Genomic DNA, 22192 nt, shown 5'->3' with positions numbered 1-22192 from the left:
ATCATAAAAGTGTGGGTCTTGAGATAAGAATTCTGAACACATAGAAAGGATTTAGCAAGTGCTTACACTCTTTTTTCCATTCTAGAAAAATCTTATCAGATAACAGGTTTTGGAAGAATTTAATATTAAGGCTTTCTCTCTATAGGAAATGACATAAACTTTAGGGATGGAAGTATTTACTAGTTTCACATACCAATTATTTCATTTTAGATGATTTTGTAATATTACATAATATTCATTTTATCAACATAAGGTGTTGAGATCTCAAAAACAATAAATCTTAGAGTTTCTCAAACAAGGTGACAAATACTGCTCCCAAATATAAAGTTTTGGTTTTGAAATGTAATATATTTCTAAAATATGAGGCATACATTTTGTCTCTTATCTCCAAGTTTACTAAAAAAATTATTATTATAAATTACCATTTTGAGGGGCTTCCCTGGTGGCGCAGTGGTTGCGCGTCCGCCTGCCGATGCAGGGGAACCGGGTTCGCGCCCCGGTCTGGGAGGATCCCACGTGCCGCGGAGCGGCTGGGCCCGTGAGCCGTGGCCGCTGGGCCTGCGCGTCCGGAGCCTGTGCCCCGCAAAGGGAGAGGCCGCAGCGGAGGGAGGCCCGCGTACCACAAAAAAAAAAAAAAAAAAAAAAAAAAATTACCATTTTGAACCATATAAATGGTTAATAAATATCATTTTTAATGTGTAAGGATTTTTATTTTCTCACATATAAATCATTAGTTCATCCAGATTTTGTGGATGTTTGGCAAGGAGCCTCAGCTATCTGGAAAGGTTAGTGCACAATCCAAAATCATGAAAGAGTTGCAGAATTCTAACACGTTGAGTACCAAATTCAAAAACCGGGGGTAGGAGAGTGAGGAGGGAAACTTTCAGCAGAAGAAACATAGCTAATAGAAGGATAATTATATATATGGCTTTAAAATATGTATCGTCTTTGGCTTAAAGTCTGTTTAGTCAGATACAAGTATGGCTACTTCTGTTTTCTTTTGATTTCCACTTGCATGAAATATCTTTTTCCTTCCCTGCACTTTCATTCTATGTGTGTGCTTAGAGCTGAAGTGAGTCTCTTTTCAGCTGTATAGTTGGTCTTGTTTGTTTGTTTTCCCCATTCAGCTACTCTATGTCCTTTGATTGGAGAATTTAGTCCATTAATATTTAAAGAAATTACTGATAGGAATGGTCTTACACTTGCCATTTTGTTTATTGTTTTCTGGTTGGTTGTTAGTTTCTTTGTTCCTCTCTTGTTCTTCCTTTGTGATTTGATGATTTTCTGTAATGGTGAGCTTTCATTCTTTTCTCATCTTTTGTGTGTCTACTATAGGTTTTTGCTTTGTGATTACCATGAAACTTACATAAAACATATTTATAGGTGCTTATATTTAACAAATACCATCCTCTGCTTTTACCAAACATACAGATGAACACTCCAAAAGTTTAAAAAGCTAAATGGAACAGAGTATTTGACATTATTTTTCCTTTCCATACTATTAGAACTTATAAGAAATAGTGTAGTTATTGATTTTTCATGTGTTCTTATATTACTTTTTCAATTTTTTGGTGTGTTACATTTTTACTGTCTCACATAACTGATGATATCTGGGAGCCAGTTATAGTTTCAAATTCTAAAATTTGCCACTTCCTTGCTCTATCATTTTGAACAAATTATGTAATTAAGCCTCGATTTTTTCACCTATAAATGTCCCTTTCTCCTATGGTTATTGTGAGAAATAAATCTGTTAATATATGTAGAATGTACCAGGCACAAGATAAGGGTTATATAAACTTAACTAGTATTATTATAACAAGAAAATTGTAAACACTTCTTTTTCATGCCTTTTTCTGAATTCCCATGAGTTTCATGGGAGCAGAGCAGAGTTCACGCAGCACATCTGCAACAAAAGCTGTTGGGTATATTTTGCGGAGCACGAAATAGTCCACATTAAAACGTATATTTGCCTTTTGAGTCTCATTGGGTCTCCATGGAACCCATAAATGTTATTTGAAAACCTAGAAGGGTGGACACCATTCCAAAAGATGAGAAATGTACTTTTACCTACAGATAAATAAAAAACTATTAAACATGTATATGTTAGCTAAATTGGGATAAGGACTTTGTAAGAACAGTAAAAGCTTTGCAACTAATGAGGCTCATTTAAAATCCATTACTTTGCTTTTAATTAGGCAAAAAGAGAAGAGAGACTGAGACTTCATTGTTATTTAATTAAGATGGAATTTTGAAACTGGCAGTTCCAGAAAAGCTTCATCTCCTAGAATGTTATATTCATCACCTTGAAACCAATTATTTTCTAAGTCAGATGTTGAGAAGCGTAGTAAAATCAAATTTGATGTTTGCCTTGACTAAGAAAAAAAATTTTCTTATAAAAGTGAACCAAAATCACTAACTGGCATTGTGGAACTACTGAACGTTCATTATTAATATAGTTATTGTTAATACAGTGATGATGAAATTGCACAGCTGCTTGATTTTGTAGGAAAACAAGGAATATCAAGATCCCTACTAATGTCACATACCATCATTTTTTCTGCATTAATTTAAGAATATTTTAGTCTTGTGCTCAGTAAAAAGATTTGTAGTGCAGATAATTCAAAACCACATTTTCACATACTTGTATTTATTTTTGTTAAATATGCATCACTGAAAAAATCTGTTAAGTGATATCACTCTTTGCCCACCTCTCTCCCTCTCTCTCTCTTGCTTTCTTTCTCTCTCTTGCTCACTCACATGTTTAAGAAATGACTCAATCCTTTCTAAGATTTTACCTAATCCACTTAATTCTCTCCACTTATTAAATGACTATTAATTTCATGTATTCAAAAATTAATAGACTTTATTTGCCATCTTCAGGTTACATTTATGGCAGAAGATCACAAAGAAAGAAAGTTATCATGTACTTGCTTGCTGTCAGGTAACATTTGTAGAATCGTTCATGTGATTCCTTTTATATGTATCTATTCCTGAGTTGATTTTAGTCATGTGAAGCTGAGTGACTTCTGCTAATGTCAAAATGAGGGCTGAGCCCGTGAATTCTACTTCATTACACCTTGCATCTGTGATATATGGGCAAAGCTTACTCTTTCTGGCTCATTTGGTAGTAAATCTTTGTGATTGAATTAAAGCAGACATAAATAAAATGCACAGATTTAAAAGTACAACTTGATAGATTTTACGAAGTAAACAAACTGTATAAAATCAAAATATCATTATCATTATCAACACCACAAAGTACTCCCTTGGGTGCCCTTCCTCACCAAAGGAAAGTAACCATTATTTTGACTTCTGTCATTAGGTATTAGTTTGTTCTGTTTTTGAACTGTATATAAATGGAATCATACAGTATACACACTTCTGTGTCTGGCTTCTTTTTCTCAGCATTATGTCTCTGAAATAATGTTGCTGTGTATAGTTCATAATTCTCATTTTTGAATGAGAATTTGTTCATAATTCTCATCTTTGTGTAGTATCCTACTGTATGAGTAGAATATATTTTCCCCTCACTACATAGAATGACACCTTTTTGTAAATCATTTGACCCTACATTTGTGGGTATGTTTTTGGACTCTCTATTCTGTTCCATTGGCTTACTTTTCCTTTTCTGGTGCTAATACTGCACTGTGTTAACTCTTCATATGTATTGGTACCTTGTGGGATGAGCTCCAACTCTGTTCTTTCTCAGGATTTTCCACAAAGTTCTTGACTCTGTATTTCTTTGTTAGAATCAAGCTTGTTCGTTTCTATACAGGTATGCAAACAAAACCCTGCCAAGACTTTGGGTGGGATTGTATTGAATCTATAGATCAGTGTGGGGTAAAGTACATCTTTAGGATATTGAATCTTCCAAGAATAAGCATCATCCCTCTATTTACTTAGTTCTCCTTTAGTTTCTCTGAGATTTGTTCATAGTTCTCTGTGTGGAGCTCCTCAGTATCTTTCAAGAGAGATTTCCAAGTTCTGTGATGATTTTTAATCTATTATAAATGATGTCTCTTTTTTTGACATTTCATTTTCTAATTGTTTGTATTATATAGGAGTGCACTTGGTTTATGTTAACTTTTGATTCTGAGAAGTTTCTAAATTCGTGTGTTAATTTAAGTAATGTACCTACAGGTTAGCTTGAATTTTCTTTGTGCAGTAGTGTGTCCTCTGCAAATAAGGGCTCTTTTTTGCTTCCCAGTTCTTATATATTTTGATGTGTGTACTGTGTAGGTATGTTTGTATGCTTTGTCTTATTGTACTTTCAACATCCTCCAGTATAATATTGAATAGATATAGTTACAAAGGACATTCTTGTCTAGTTTTTGATCTTAGGAGGTAACTTTCTGAAAATTTAGCGCTAAGCATAATGTATGGTTTTAGTTTTTTTGTAGATAACTAACAACAACAACAACAACAAAAGACTTCTGCTTCTAAGTAGACCAATACTTCTACTGAACTCAAAAAGAACAACTGGATAAATTTAAAAAATTGTGTTTCTAAAGGAATCAGAGGGTAGAAGAAACAATGAGGATTAAAGGGACTAAAATTCCAGAGAAAATAGAGCTCTTCAGAGATGAGTGAGGATCTGTAGTTGTGGCATTTGACAATTCAGAACTGGTAAAAATTGAGCATACTGGCTAGGCCCATGCAGCAGACTTATTTTGAAGAATAAGAGGTCATCAGAACCTTTAGTAGCTGTGTACGATGAGATTGACAACATCAGGGCCTTGTGTAGCCTAAAACACGGTGTCGGTCTTCCCCTGAAGAAGACACGTCCTACATTCTGAAGCTTCCTGAGGCAGGAGGCTAAATAACTAAACCAGAACATTCTGAAAACACAGTGAAAAATCTCCCTATTTCTTAGTGCTGGGGATACAAACACACCTTCCCCAGGCTCTCAGTTAGAAGCCTCAATGGGGCATGTCTTAGGGATAAGAGTGAACCAGAGGGAAATGGAACCCTACTTACCACAATAACCTCATGTTGGATTAAGGTGATCAGCTTCCCAATCTATTCATTTACAGAGGACTGGTGACAGTTACATCATCTGATGCCTCTTTTTTACAGTAAAGGAGCAGCCTACAGTTGGAAATCGTTAGGTATAATGGAGCATGTGACCAATATCAAAGACAAAAAACAAGAAAGTGTTGAACAGAGCACCCGTTGATTCAGATTTTCGGGCTAATAGAGAAGAATTAAGAATACCTATGATTAATATACTCAAGAGGGAAAAATAGAGAATTTCAACAGAAAATTTGAATCTATAAATAGAATTAGAGCAACTTTCTAGAACAAAAAATAGGAAATATGAGGTTAAGAACTCAACTGATGGGTTAACAATGGATTGGGCAGAGAAGGTGCCCAAGATATACAGCTCAAAGCACAGAGAAAATGTGGGAGAAAAAACCATAAATGCACTCTAAGAAGTGTAGGACATAGTCAAAATGTGTTAACATATTTGTAACTGGAGTCGCAGAATGAGATAAGGGAGAAAAGGAAGAGATAAATAGTATTTAAGAAAAAAAAATGGCTAAAATATATTATTATCATTACTTTACATTGTTTCTTAAAGCTCAATAACAAAACAGTGTGAAGTATTGAATGATGACATTGTTCAGTAACATAAGGAAAGCTCTTATCTGGAACTATCTTATCTCAATAATTCTTTTAAATGTGAGGTAAATCTGAGTTCAGTGCCTTTAAAATTTATAATCAGAAAAATTTTCAACTGAATGGGATACCAAAGATGATTCAGCCCAAGCTCCTTCACTTCATTTATGAGGTCTGAAGGGGTTAAAAGGCTTGCCCAGGGTGGTTATAGAGCAGATAATGCTTTAGTTTTCCCATCTCATTCTATTTATGGACCGATTGTCAATGGGTCTGCTTACCAGTATGACCCAATTAGTCGGGGGAAGGGGGAGTGAGTATTTTCTTTTCTTCTCTGTAGAGTATGCAGTTAGGCACTAAAATAAGAAAGAGGATACTGTGGAAAACAATTTCCTGGTTGTTCTGGTTTATCTAAACTGAGCTAAATAATCATGATTCCAATATTATCCATTGGCTCTTAAAATCTCCAACTTTGTTCTGGTTCTCTTTGCTAGGCACCATCTTATCAAGTTTCCTGATCCTGTCGACTCTCTCCTAAGTACCACCTCATTTCCCGTGCTGTCTCTGTGTTAAGTCACAGTCTTAGATTCCCAAGCCTTTATCTGACGTTGTGTCATCAGCTGTCACCTCTTCCTAAAGTCAGAATGCAAATTCTAGCCCTCTACCCCTTTACAAGCCATACAAACTTGGGTAAATTACCTAACTCTCTGAACCTCAGTTTCTTCATGTGTAAACTAAGGGTAATAAGTAGTACCTACCTAGTGCAATTTCACTTTACTTATACCACTCTGTGTTCCTCAAATATTTTACCATACGCATTTGTCACTTTTTTAGTCACAAAAATTTAATTTATGAATAAGTAAATAGTTCTCACCTTAGACAGGTGTTAAGGCAATTAAATCAAACAAAATTATAGAAGTAAAACACTTAGAAGAGGGAACAGTAAATATAGCCCGTGAGCCAAAACTAGTCTGCCATCTATTTTGGTAAGTACAGTTTATTGGAATACAGCCACGTCCATTTGTTTACATATTAAATAAGGCCAATTTCCTACTACAAAAGCAACGACAGTTGAGCGGTTGCAACCAAGACTGTATAATCCACAAAACCAAAAATATTTACTGTTTAGACCTTTACAGAAACAGTTTGCTGTCCTGACTTAGAACATTGCCTGGCATAACAATACATGTTAATTATTCCTGTAAAGGAGCTCTTTTTCTAAAACAACCCAGTATCCAGAATTTATTATTTCTCTTAAATTCTTACTGACAACTTTGTTATTCAGGAAATTCACTATGTACATGCAAATTTTTACGGATTCCACATTAAAAGTGCATTTCTGCAAAATGCCAAACTTGCTGGTACACTTCTTTTGCTATGGGTGAAAACAAATTTCTGGTATATTATTTTGTAATTAAAGAGTAGTAATTTTGCACAGCTGGAATAAATATATTTTACATTTGAGCTCTTGATTTATTGAGTCGATTGAGAGCTACCTAGGCTAGTTTGAGCTATTGGATGTAATGTGGGTTTCTTTTTGACCAGTCTTCTAAACTCAAGATTTATTCATATGAAATAAGGTATTAAAAAGAGAAACTGTCCACTTTCTTGGTGCTGCTATATACAAGATCATTAAACACAGCACTTTTTTTTTTTCATTTTTAATAGTTAATGTAAGGGATTGAAGAGGGAATGGAATATATATTTATATTTTAACATTAACTGTTAAATATATATATATATATATTTGCAAAGGCATAGGCAGTTGCTGTCCATGGCAAAAAAAAAAAAAACATATTTCTTTCTACTTGAAAGTAATATTATTTAAAAGGAAGAATTAGTTAGGAGATGACTGGACAAAGCTTGTCTAACCAGAGAACTCCAGAAATCTGTGGCTTCTTCCTCATGCTATTCCTGGAAACAGCCTTTTAAAATTGTTCCCATGAAATGTTGGATCATAACTACTGTGGAACCATCAGAAGGGTTATTGTTGTAACAGTGAACACCAACATGAGTAGCAAAATGAGTCATCAGACATCTGTATTTACATGCTAAGGGAGCGCGTCTTAGTTTTTTTATATCCAAATTCAAGGTTGTAATTATTATATATGAGTTACCATTATATCCAGGCAGAACATTTTGTACATAATAAATAATTCCCTGTTGAATAGCAATTAAATAATTTACACTGTGTTATAGGAAATCTGTCTATATATGAGGAGGAATTTCAATACCTATAGAAATCCATCATGATTCTAACATGATAAAATGTCAGCATAATGGAAAGCATGAAAGTTATAACAGAAGTCTTATTGCCTGACAACATATAATTACACAGATTAAGAAGCAAACTATAACAGTGGGGAAAAAAGCTCTGAGAAATAATACATAGAAAAAAACATTAACTTGGTGATTAACTCAAAGTGGAGTGATGATTAAAAAAGAATGCAAGAAATCCCTCATTACCAGTGTGTATGGGAAGAAATATTTAATATTATCTAATACACGATAATTGATCATTTGAAAATTATGGTGCTCTCCAAGATAAATTCAGGTTTAATGAAGAAAAAAGAGTGTGCATATAATCTTAGAATTTGGAAGGAGGATATTAACAAGAGGCAACATATAGAAACAACTTAATGTCCATTGATGGGTGAATGAACAAAGATATATACAGTGAAATATTATTCAGTCATGAAAAAGAAGATTTTTTTTTTTTTTCCATTTGTGACAACATGGATGAACCAGGAGAATGTTACACCGTACGAAATGAGCCAAACACAGAGAAATACTCCATGATCTCACGTATATGTGAAAGCTAAAAAAGTTAAGCTCATAGAAGCAGAGAGTAGAACAGTGGTTGTCTGGGGCTTGAGGGTGGGAGAAATGAGGGTATGTTTGTCACAAGGTACAAGTTTTCAATTGTAAGATGAGTACATCCCAGGGATCTAACTTACCACGTAGGGATTATAAATAGTTATGTGAGATGATGAATGTGTTAATGAACTGGCCTGAATACGAGACGGAACCCAGTTAACGCCTCTATATAAGCTTTTTCAGGTTCTGGTGGTAGGATGCAGAGATCTGCTTGTCTTGTGGCACCTACCACAAGCCTCCTATGTAAGCTCCCTGCTTCTTAAACCCACCACCTGCCAATCTGGACTGCCTGCCTCTTTTTTCTGTCTCTCCTTGCCCTCTGCATCCAGGGCTAGTTTCAGGTTTTGCCCGGGAAGCCTGGGGTTTGGGAACCAACAAGAAGTAAACTCCAAGTTTTATGTTTATCTCCTGCCCTTTTTAGTTATTGAATCCAACCCTTTTTCATCTTGAAGATGAATCTGGGACTGTTATCTGTTTCAGGTTTTGAAAAGACCACAGAGGCTGCTGAGAATAGATTGTTTGGGCTCCTGGGCAGATACAGGGCAACCTATAAGGGGACCTTGGGCATGATGGGTGTGACAGACCATGGTGGCTGGACCAGGGTGGGAGCCACGAGGTAGTCAGAGGAGGTCATAGTCTGGAAATAGTTTGAAAGAGAAGCTCTCCAGGTGTTCTGACCAATTGGATGGGAGGGGTGAGAAAGGAAAGGAGGCATTTTTTAGTTATTATTTTTAGTGGAGTAGAGGTGATGCACAACGTTGTGTTAGTTTCAGGTGTATGTATACCTGTGTCCACGCTTTTTTAGATTCTGTTCCCTTATCAGTCATCACAGCGTGTTGAGTAGCGTCCCCTGGGCTCTCCAGCAGGGCCTTATTAGGTACCTGTTTTATACCTAGTAGTGTGCAAAGGAGTCTTGCATGACTGCGGAGCTTGTGGCCTGCCCGGTGGGTATTGCTTTGTGCAGATAGGGCTTGTGGTGGAAGCTGAGGACTGCAGCTCCGAGCGCATTTGGGGCAGAGCACAGATGAAGGGCTAGGCAGCAGGTTTTTCTTGGGGAGGTCCACTTTCCTGTTTGGCGGTTCCAGCGCTTCGAATTGTTTCATCCCCGCCTCCTTGAACTCATCCATGTTGCCTGGCACCTGGCACAATGAAGATTCTGTAGGACAGCTTCTCATCTGTTTCTCCTCCAAGCTACGCATCTCCATTGCCCCACAACCAATTTCTCAGACAAGGAGTGATCCGGACCCCTGAGGATACGGCCCCTTTGTTACGTGCCAAAGTTCTGCTAAGGAATATGAGGCTCAAAATGAATGGCACAAAGATCTCCAGACAAGATCTGACAGAAAAGAGTTGAGAGAACTGACACCCTTTTTGACATCTTCCTCTCCTCCCTCTTGAAGGCAGACTAAATGTGGGCTAGTTCTAGCATCCCGGCAATACTTGGTTGACGGTAGCCAGCTCTCAGTTGAAAGTGGAAGAGTGTAATGTCAGAACTTATTGGCATAACTTTGCTCAAAGCCTGAACTCATGTGGTGAACTTACTTTTTATTGATTTATGGTTATTATTTTTAAATAAAATGCATTTATCAAAGTAGTTCTTGTTTACGGTTCAAAATTAAAATATTGTTAACAAGCATATAGCAAAACCTAGTTGTTCCCTCCCTGACCCCATACCTCAAACGGGTCCCTAGGCAACCATTTTCCAAGTTTTAATTATCCTTTTGTCCTTTATTTCAGACTATCTTTAACAAAAATAAGCATATGCTGCTTTCTTTTGATACATGAGGTTTTAGCTATGTTATCTATCTCTTTCCTCTTCATCTTCCCATAATTTGATCTCCTTAAAAAAATACATATTGTGTTTTCATTAACTACCTAAAATATACTGACTCGAGACTTACATAGTACATTAATCGCACATCTTCTTTTTCTTGGAGTTCATAATGTATATATTGCACTGATTTTTCTAAATCCTCACATGTCCTTCAACAACTTTGAAAATCACTTTTATATCCTGTCAGATAACCCTTCTGGTTCATTATTTTTTCCTGAAGACCCCCTTCTGGAACCCTCTGTCCTCCTCCTGCAATTTGGGCTGGTTGTGCTACAAGCCTGCTGCCCCGTTCTTGTCTGGTCTTCACCCCAGGAATTCCCTTTGCCTCACTCCTGAGTAGGATCTCCTGGTTTTTGGATCCCATTTCTTCATTTTCCTTGATTTGTCTCTTTGTTTCGGTGGAGCATATTTTCCAGGAGTCTTCTACAAAACAGTGAAAGACCAGTACAATGTAATTAAAAAAAAATTTTTTTTTTGGCCATGCCACATGGCATGTGGGATCCTAGTTCCCCGAGCAGGGATCGAACCCGCAGCCCCTGCACTGGAAGGGCAGAATCTTAACCACTGGACCGCCAGGGAAGTCCCAAGACCAGTACAGGTTTTGAGAGTTTGCATGTTTGAAAACTTAATTTTACCCAAGACAATGATAACTGTGTTTGGATATAGAATTCTATGATGGACATGAATTCCCCTTTATAGTTTTGAAAGCATTAATGCTCTGTCTTCTGAGAATGTTAATGTTACTGCTCATAGGTTCAAAGCCATTATTCTTTCTGGTTTTTCGCATGTGATCTATATTTCACTTTAATCTTTAAGAGCTTACATTTATGTTGAACATCCTGACGCTTCATGACTTTATTATCTTTTCTCTCCTGTTGCCATGTCTTAGCCTGTTTTCATTTTTACTTGCTACTTTTCAGGTCATTCTCTTGATTTTAATTTCTAAAATTTATATTTGAGTTTACTTTTAGAACTTTTTATTAAGTGTAATATACATAGGATAAAGTACTTGATAGAGGCCATACATATATGACAAGCCCACAGCTATCATTATACTCAGTGGTGAAAAGCTGAAAACTTTTCCTCTAACATCAGGAAGGAGACAGGGATGCCCATTCTTGATTTCATAAGATTACAAGGTGATGAATTTTTACAACTGAACACACAAATCACGCAAACCACATCCAAGGAACAGAATAGTATCAGTGTCCTAAGAAGCCCTCATTCACCTGCTGTCTTCTGACTCCATAGCTCATACTTCTCACCACCCAACTAAGGTCCTGACTTCCAATAGCAGAGATTCATTTTGCCCCTTTTGATCATTTGTTTCTTTTTATAAATGGAATTGTACGGTATGCATACTTTTGCTTATGATTTGTTTCAATTTGCTAACATTTTGGTTATGAGATGCAAAACTATTCAGGTGCAGTTGTAGATTGCTTATTGTTTATGCTATTGCAGATCTGTGTGCCTGTGTGTGTGTATACAAGTGTAAGAGAGAAAAATCATAGATTATATTGGGACGGAGGTAGAGAAATTGGATCCGACAGGGAGAAACCCAATGTATTGATGATATCAATAGTATTCTGGTTATTCAATTGACTGGTCGATTTGCCATGTTCACTTTTTCTGTTGCTTCATAACACACATATGTGTTGCATATACTATTTTAAGTATAAAATAAAACAGAATTTAAAAAAATAGAATTGGCTGTGCTGTCTCATAGTGTTCCATTTCTCGTCCAAAACTTCAATGCCATGTATTACTGAGATCTTCTGATAATAGCATATTCACGAGTGAATCAGCAGAACTGGATTACCTTCAGCAATTTGAAAATTCTTGAGAAGCTGGCCTCTTAGTCTTGAATATTCATGTCCTAATCTATTCTGCATGTTGTGGAAACGTCTTATTATTACCTCCCTTGGTGACTGGTAGTTGACTTGTTCCCATCAGTTAAATGCCAGAGGCTTCTTCGCTGAACTGCCTTCACACTATCTGGAAAAACACACTAAGAAAAAACAAAAATACATGGCATTTATTCTCCTCCATATGCCTGGACACTTTGTAATGTCTCTGGAATGAAAGTACTCTCTTTTTCCCTGTTGATTTAAGCAAATTCTTGCTAGAAGAAAAGCCAGACTTGAAAAGGAGGGCAGCAAAGTGGATTTGCAAGTCCTGGTAAACTTTGGATCAAACCAACCTTGAAGCCTACACTATCATTAGATTATTCAGCTTTAAGTAAAATTTTCTCCGATTTTTAAAGTTAGTTTGGGAGAAGAATACTAATACCTGCAATATAAAGAACTCTGATGCAGCATCTAAGAACAATTGTCTCTGACAAGCAGAGGCATTAAAAAAAAAAAAAAAATTCTCAAGGAATTTCACTTCCTTTAGCAAGAAAACTAGCTTCAACTTGCAGGAAGTTAATTGAAAATCCCCACGGAAAGAACTGAACTGAAGTGAATGCCCTTCAGAACATCAAAGCATTTCTTAGTTCCTTAGGTCTTTTGATGAACTTGTCGTCCATTTAGTCCCATCTGGTATTTTTCATTAATAACTTCTGAAGCTTAAAGCTGATTTCTTAAGCGTATCCTATCTTTTTTTTTATTCTACTTTTATTACTCACTAACCTTAGTCATTTTGCTCCCATCATGTACATGTGTTTACTTTCTAATAAGATGATTTTATTTTCCAAATGTTTCCTTTCTTAACTTTTAAAATGAAGGTGGAAAATTCTAATATATAATTTCAATGCACTTCAATTATAATGGATTATAATGTGGAAGTAACCGTAGTCATTACTGAAAGTAATTTTGAAAGCTCTAAATGAATCCTTATTTTCTTTTAAAGACTTGAACTACCATGGTTGGATATGCCTCATGAGTTTCCCCCTTACCCTTTCAAATATTTGACTTGGATATAAGTATGCTTTTATATCTCAGTTAATTTACATACAAATTCCATTTCCACCCGATCCAAACCCTTGCCATTTTTCTGTCTGCACCCCCCGTACGGTAACACTGTCAGCTTCTGTTTTTCAAGCTTAATTTCTGTACCCCAAAGCAGCGTAAGCATTTTTGTACTTGAGCAAATAGAGACCCAGGTTAAAATTTCTCTCTCTTTTCTCATTTGCACATTTCCGATATTCTTTTGATCTCATTCTCCCACCCACATCTCGAGAAGAAGTAAAGGATCTCAACAGATTCAAGTCGTGCATTTGCCAATAAGACTTTGCAAACAAAATACTCTCAAACTGCAGGATATTTTATAATCATAAATGTGCTCATTCCCATCATCCCCAAGGGGATAGAGCACGTATTATTATTCCATTAAGGAAATGAGGACTCTCTGAGCCAAGCAATTCTCTCTTTAGCTCCCTCCTCACATTTTTCTGTTCTCAAACTTTCTCTGCATAAATGGTTCTCAAAGCTTGTTAGCCATAACTTGTGACTGGCAGAAGATATTCTTAAGGCTCACGCACTGCAGAACCCAGGCTAAGCCAGGCAGGTAGGGTTCTAGGTCTCATGAAACAAAGCAGCTCAGCCTTTGAGTACATGGTATGTAGTTCTGTCTCATATTATACTTGGAAGAAAAGGACTCAGTGTTAAAAATGGCTGAAGGTAACTTTTCTACTAAAGCTTTCCCCACGAACACAGCACTCTAGATTTTTCCTAGAAAACTACCCAGTTCAACAGAAAACAACAGATAAAACCAGCCAAAGCCACATTTTTGTTAACATATAAACATTTTCAAGTGAATAGGATGTAGAAGAGAAAACTTTTTGGAGGATTTGATTTTTGATTCTGTGTTTTGGCTGCTTCAAATGCTCCCATTCTCTTTTGAGCACTTCTTTACTCTCCAGCTCCACGAAATAGTTCATATTCATCTTGTATTGATATTTTCCCCTGTCTCAGCCCTGAAGTCTTAAAAAGAACCTGGTTCCTTTTAGGGGAGAATGGAATTTAGAAACCAATATCTTGGTGCTCGGTGTCTTCATTACTCCTGAGGTTACATTAGTATTTCTAGGTCCTCTGAGCAGACAGAGCCAGGAAAATGTATATATATGTACTAACCCATGTATATCCCATTCTCTCTACATCAAGAGTACCATCCTACAGATAATCTGTGACTAAAAAGCAGCGGCAATTGTCTCATTTACATTTCCCTAGTTATTCTAAACTATGAGAATGTTCTTTTATCATGGATTAAATCAAACTATTTTAATGTCTTTTAAAAATAAAGCTAATTAATAAGCACAAGGGTTTTTTTCTTTTCTTTTTTCCTGAATTGGACCCCTGGAAAAAAATTCGCTGCGCTATTGACTAGTGGAACGAAATCTCTTATTTGGGTTTCTTATTATGAGCTTAAGTTCCTGCCTTGCTATTTATCAAGTAGGAAGAGCCAAGCTTTTCCAGCTATTAGTAAAAAAAAAAAAAAAAAAAAATCTGTAAAAATTCAACTTGAAGATATCAACACTCCTTATTTTTTCAGGTTGTCACTAATTAATTACAGATTAAAGTCAGATATCACATAACCAAGTTCTTGGGAAAAAAAAATTATTGAGACAACTATATGGCATTCCAGTTTCTAGAGGGTAGATTTGAAAAATGTATCAAGGACTTATTCTTTAATTCAGTTTTAATTCTGTCATTTTTTGTAATAGTAAAAAACTCAAAACAAACTAGATGTCAAACCGTGGTAATTACTTAAACTTGCTATAGTGCCTCTATACGATGGGCTCTATGTAACCAGTAAAACACTATGGTCTCAAAAAGCTTATTTGCAGTGAATCTTACAAAGATATATTTTAAGCTAAATAAATACCAAGTGTGAAATATTATTTCAATAATTTGATATACGTATATGTGTATATAAGTGTGCATGTATAATTTCATGTAAACATGCTTATGTATATATATACATACTCTACATAATTTCTATATGCCTATAACTATATCAGATATATGTCTATATAAGCAAAATATTAACAAATAGATGGTGAAATTTGTGGTAATGTTTATATTTTATTTATATTTTTTACTATAAATGAGATTTCTATCATAAAATATTTGATTTTTGGAAAATAAATTGTATTTAATATCCACCTTCATTCTCTCATTTGATAAAATAATATAATTATGTAGTCATTTTAACCAACAATATGATAGTCACCAATACCTGGGTCCCACTCAAAGTTAATCTGTCTAAGCATCTATGGTTTACTTATGGAAGTTCCCTTCTATTTCCACTTTGCTGAAAGTTTTTGTGTGAGTGAATGTTGAATTTTATCAAATGCTTTCTCTGTATCTATTCACATGTTTATATATTTTTTCTTTACCTTTTAACATGGAAAATTACGGTGATGAATTTCTAAGTCCTTGGTTGGTTCTGATCTAATGAGGCGTGACTTTTTTTCTTAGAGGAGTGCCCAGTGCAAGTGAGTTTTATGATCTGATGTTACCGTTTTGAGATTAATTTAAATCTATCATTCCCTGATGAACGCAAGTGGTGTTCTAATTCTTCAGAATCAACTCAAGGAAGAGGTTATATTTTTGATGTGTTAGATGATGTTTAAATTCGAGGCCGAGAGTCTTTTCCAAGGTGTGTTCTGGAGAGCACTAACTCCATAGAATGCTCAGTCAGTCCAAGGTACTTCCATTATCCAAGAAGTTTAGGAAACACCACATACTGTATCTGATACTTAGAGAATCACAAGGTATATTAGCAGATTAAAGTTTCTTGTAAGTCCTGAAAATACATTTATTCATCTAAGTCAAGTATTTCCCAAAGTTATTAGACCATGGAATCTCTTCCTTACCGAACATTTATTAATAGATTTAGAAACCATTAAAACACTTGGGAAAGTCTTGCCTATTATAAAATGAGCATTTTTGAAGATCTTTATCCAATGAGAGTTTATTAATTTGTGATAATATAGAGGTTTAACAAACTGATGTTTTGCACTTGAAATGAAATATTATTTCTTATCCTATCAAGAACATAAAAATATCCCAGTGAGCTGAAAAGACATCATTAACTATTCGTTACAATCTAAATAACAATTAAACTTCACAGTAGACACATTTGTTTCCTTTAACTAACTTGTATTTTTTTGTAGGAACAAATACTCAGTTGCTGACTTTTTCAGTGTCAGTTAAACTAATGCCAGAAACAACCCCTCACTGCAGGGAAAAAAGAGATAAATCATGATAGAAAAGAACAAATTTTAAGTTTGCAAGTGGCAAGTGCCTTTTTTATACATGTGCCAGAAAGCCTGATTTTAAACTCAATGTACCAAAACTTCATTTACTTGAAGTGCAATAATTCTGACTTTTGAATAGTTTAACATGCTAAAAGAATGTGGTGACTTTTTAATTAACTTTTGTAATATCTGTGAATAAAAGAACATATAAAGAAAATTAAAGTCATGTTGCAACAGAAGTTCCGTGAATGCCATATTTCCCCCCCTCTTCTCTGACTATTTAATATCCTCATTAAAAATCTCTCTTCACCACTTCGCAGAAGCATTTACAAATTCTATACCACGTTGAGACCGAGTAACCTTCCCCCATGCCAGTTAGCAGGCAGGATTTGGAAGATACTATGTAGATAGATGCTTTTAAAATTGCTTCTTTATTAACTACAATAATACAGTGTTTCTTTCCTGTCTTTAAAATACTGGCTCACTTGGAGTTCTTTCTGAGTCTTCAGATTCTTTGTCACTTCTCTTCTGAGGTCACGGAAAATGTGTAAGCTATTCCAGAAACCTCTAGCAATGAGAAGGATGCGTGACTAAGCAAATCTTTCATTCATAATTTTTTTTCTTCCCCTTGTAACATAATGGGAGAAGAGGATGAAGACCAGTATTTATGGAGCCACTGACGTGTATTAGCATTCTGTTAGGAGCTTCATATGCCTTGCTTACAGCAAACCTACAAATATCTCCATTTTGCAGATGAACAAAAGCCTGGACAGGTCACTCAGCCAATCAGTGGTTGGCTTGGACGTGAATTCAAACTTATCTTGCTCTAAACACCCTGCTGTCTTCCCCCCCATCACGTGCCTTAGTGGCTGCAAATTTCTCCTGATTTGTAAGTACACTTTAACATCTCCAGAACTACAGTTCTTCCAAGAATACTTGAAATATTCTGTTCTCTTTACAGAGGAGAAAAATGAGGTCCCCTGGGGCAACAAGGGGTCTCTCCATTTTTTTTAAGCTCCGTTCCTCCAGTATTCCATAGAATCAGTTCCACTGGAGCCTGACTAGTCAGGGAAACAAGATCTTCCAATCAGCACCTGGAATGTGTTTGACACACGCTCATAAGCCTTGTGCTATCTGTTGAAGAAACTCTTTGTTATTATTGGAGCCGTTGGTACCACAAGAAAAAGAGCCTGGGTTCTACTGTTCAGAGTTACTTATTGTTTATGAAAATTAAACCCAATGTAAAGCAGGATGCTTAACATAAAAATAGGACCAAAATAGTTTAAAATGACAAATAATAAGATACTACGAGGCATCGGAGATGAGTTAATTAATGCACTTGTTAACCTAACAGTCTGTAATAACAATGTAGATATAAAAAAAACCTCAGACTTTTCGTTTCCTGAACTTCCACAGTCAGCATGTTTATGCATTTTCCTGACGTGAGCCCATTCTGTATTTTAATCTTCCTGAGCCTGCAAAATATTATGATAAATTTAGATGTTTACTCATCTTTTGCTAGGATAGCCTGAACATTTTTTCAAACTTCATTTAAAGAAGCAACAAACCAACAACTGATAGCAATACTTGATTTCAGTGTCCTTTTTGTTAGGAAGGGAATAGGAAGCACTCTGTTTTGTAATGACTAGATGAATGATAACGTGCCCCTCCATTAGAAACTGTTTCAAAATCTATTTTATCTCTGGGACTGGGATTTTATTTGTGCCCCCAATCAGCTGTTTGATTAGCACTAGGTGCCAGGGCAAGAAGCAAGCTTGCCTAAGATCGAAGTTTGGAACTATTACATACCACTTGGCGTAGATGAAAGCAGAGAGATTGACCTAAACTGAATCATCGTCTACCTCTTTAAAAATATCCAAAGAAATAGAATTTTCTCCATTCATTCAAATGTTTAGAGTTTCAAAGTCCAGATTATATTGAAAAAGTCTTATATTTATTTTCTCTATAGTATATGTTTGCAGGTTAGTGTTTATTTTTGTACCAAAAACAGCAAACGCACCCTGAGTACATGTTTTACTCTAGGTACTTTTGGAACTGCCTTGGACCTATGTCTTATTTAATCCCCCAATCAAACGTATGAAGAAGTATTATTGTGATTAAGATTTTTAAATGGGAAAGCCAAGCATTGACAGGGTCCCTTGCCTATTGTAATAATGAGTCTGAGATTAGAAGCCAGTAAATTTGGTATTAGAGCCCACACATTGAGCAAGTAAGATGTGTCTGTTACTTCCAACACTGCCCCTTGCTCTAGGCTGACTAAATCCAGTTCTCTGGAAGACCCCTTTCCTCTTACAAAAGTGTTGGCGCTATTAAGCAAGAACCTTTTCTTCCAAAGTAGGATTAAGCTAGGAAAAAAAAGGGCTGCAGGAATATATTTATCTAAGGAACGCCTTTTTCCTCCAAACATGGGTGGAGCATCCCCGGAAACACAAGAAGAAACAGGAGGGCGAGAATGGCTTGCTCTCAGAGTTCCCTTTCTTGGAGCCGGGACCAGCAAAATCTTACAGTTTAATCATGGCTGAGGGCCCTTGTAATAAGTAGCAGTGGACAAATACGAAATATACTTGTAACACATTTTCCCTGTGAGATGCTTAAATAATTCAAATGACAAATAATTTGGGCCAGAGTTATTCATTAGCACAAAGGAGATTTACTAGCTGTGAATATGGGTTATCTTCTAAGAGCTGGGACAAAGACACTAAAAATAAATAAAATCCTTGATATTCCTGTATTTCTAGATATCAAGGGTTTTATTTATTTTTAGTGTCTATTTTTAGTATTTCTATCTATGTATTTTAATATTTATTTTACAAAGGCATACTTTTAGATGTTTATATATCTAGATAGATGTATAATCTAGATACAAATATAGATAGATATAGATGTATTACAACAGATCAACCAAGAGAACTCAGAGAAACTTTTGACCAAATTTTCTATTTTTCAATAAACACATTGTAGACAAAAGCAATAGATGGATATTATTACTGGCTTAGATTGGTTTTATTATGCTCTTTTGGACTGTCTCATCACTTATTGGCTGTGGATGTTCAAAAACTCTTAAGAAATTTTCAAATAGAGCATCATTGAAACCCTCTTGCACTCCCTATAATGTTTCTTAAAAACCCACACATATTTAAACCAGAGAGATACAGAATTTTAGAAAGTAGTATGCACACAAGGAACTTGGTATTTTACAGGGCAGTTTCATTCCGACCTTTCTGTCTTCCACAGACCTCCTTTCTAAGTCCCTTTATGGAGGCTATAATTCTGGCTTTTTCTCTCTCCCTTCAATGTCAGTCCTAAGGCCGCAGGAATACTTAACTACTATACTAATTATTCTGGAAGGATGGTTCTTGGCGTTTCTCTCTGGTTAAATCACTCTGCTGTGTCGAGAGTAAAGAAAAATCCTTATCCAATTCTTGGTGGTTTTTAGTTAATTGACTCCTAATGAGGTATCTGGTGCCAGCGGCTCCATGAGGCTGAAAATGTTTTTCCTTCTCTTTGATTTATAGGTCAATCTTGCGTTGAGTTTGAACATTTTTGCACAGTTTATTCATTGCATGATGGCATATATGTACCATAAAGAAATGCCCTTTAAAAAGGCTATAGGTACCAGACATATCATAGATTATTTCTTAATTGATGGCCATAAGTAAATATAAATAACAACTACTAACATATGTACCTACGTAAGCAAGCACCTTATTTTGCCCACCTCTACCACGGGATTATTTGGGGCACGATTCTCACATTTTTCACGGTCACTTCTTCACCGTGGAGAGTTAGGAGCGTGGATCCACATTGGCAATAAGACCTCCCAAATACCCTCTCCCGCTCACCCCCAGCTTTTTCTCTTGTTCTTCTCTCCTTTTCCCCACCCTCCCTTTCTCACTCTCTTTTTGGGTTAATATTATCTCAAAAGGGCAAAGGATTCTGAGACTCCTACTCATCCTATTTCTGTTTGTTACCAAATAAATGCTTAATCAATTGAAAGAGAATGATCTCATTAAGCACAGGAAATAGAGTATGTATTCAATCTCGGAACAAACAAATAACAAATAAATCAGCAAGGTAGCTAAATTTCAGGTGATAGAACCAGCCAGACGTTGCCTCAAATATTGGCTTCCTTCCTTTGTTAATGACCTGAACTTGGTTAGCGTGTCTCTCCCACAAAGCCGCAGTCTTCTTATCTGCAAATCAGAATTCATGTTAGTTGCCAGGGAGTTTGACAGGCTTAATACCTAGCACCCCTCTACCCGACCCAAGTTCTGAGAAAATATTGCAAAGAAGAGGCAGATGGCGAGTCCAAATGATCACTTACATTAATGATAAACCTTAAGGAAGAGGGGTGTCAGAGCCAAATGGACCTACTAAGTGAATCTCAGCGTGAAGCATATAACCACCCTGTCCGTGCCAGACTGGACCTGTGAGGCAAAGGCCACCCAGATTAGACCTGACGCACGGAGGAACTTCACTTCCTGGGGGCAAGGGAAGAGAAAGAATGAAAGAAAAGAAGACCTGGCCTTAGTATGGCCAATTTATTCTCCTCCATGTTACTGATCTGATAAATCATTTCATCTCTTCCGGTGGAATAGTGATTAAAGGTTAGAAAGGATCAGAAGTGTTCACATTAGGGGAGACTTCTAAAGCTGGAAAGAACAGTTCCTCCAGGTTTCTGAGGTCATAACCCATTTGTGCTCAGACAGTAAGCTTATTGTCAATCAGGGAAGTAACCACCACCTCAATTTTGGAGGACAGTCTTGTCTTCAATTTCATGGGCTCGTCCGGTACCAGCCACACCTCCTTTGGATCTCCTCCTAGACCCACACGTGAGCCGTTCACAATTTCCTCACAGGAGGCTCTGAAATAGGTCAGAATAGATAGCTAAGTAAATGGACTCTAAGACTACATTCTATCCAAGGCTGGAAATTCACACCCTGTTCTGTTTCTCCTCTTGCACTTGTTCTATTTCTCCTCTTGCACTCTGTCCAGCCATATGACCCAATGGAGTTTATCAGGGCACTGCAAAAAAGATTAAATGACAACCTTATGATTCCATAATAAAATTCCTCCCAACTGCAGATTCCAGGAGGGAATTAATTCAAATAGTGTACACCTTGTGAGTTCAAGGTTGTAGCTTATGTACAATATATTAGCATCCAAAAAAACTAACCCTCCAGCGAGTTCTCTTCCCTTCGCAAATCAAAGATCCAAAAAAAAAAATCATATATTCTAAAATGCATCCAACCCTGCCTTTTATTTCACTTAGTCTTGGTTAAAGGGCCCCTATGCCAACCTAGAGTTATTTTTCATTCGGCAGCTGCAGCCCGGATGTTTTTTTTTTTCGCAGGAAGCGGGGTAGTTTCTTTAGGATTTTAGAAGTTAAATTAGTTCAACATGTAGACTCTGATGCCCATGACCTTTCTGGAAAGATTCCAATAGAAATAACCCCCCGTGGTTATCACCAACAAATTTAGAAAACAAGATTGTTCTCAACTACTAGAGATTTATCCCAGGAAATATTATAGTTTCAGAACTTAGTATTGCTAAGAAGCTGTAGAAGATACCCATTCTTACCTGAGCAAATGGAGAGCATCTTGGTTTTCCCGTCATTGGAACGGCTTTCAGTTCAGACCACT

This window comes from Physeter macrocephalus, chromosome 14 (genome assembly GCF_002837175.3).
Source record: "Physeter macrocephalus isolate SW-GA chromosome 14, ASM283717v5, whole genome shotgun sequence".
Classification (NCBI taxonomy): Eukaryota; Metazoa; Chordata; class Mammalia; order Artiodactyla; family Physeteridae; genus Physeter; species Physeter macrocephalus.
The sequence above is the reverse complement of the archived record's forward strand: the minus strand, read 5'-3'. Positions refer to the sequence as shown.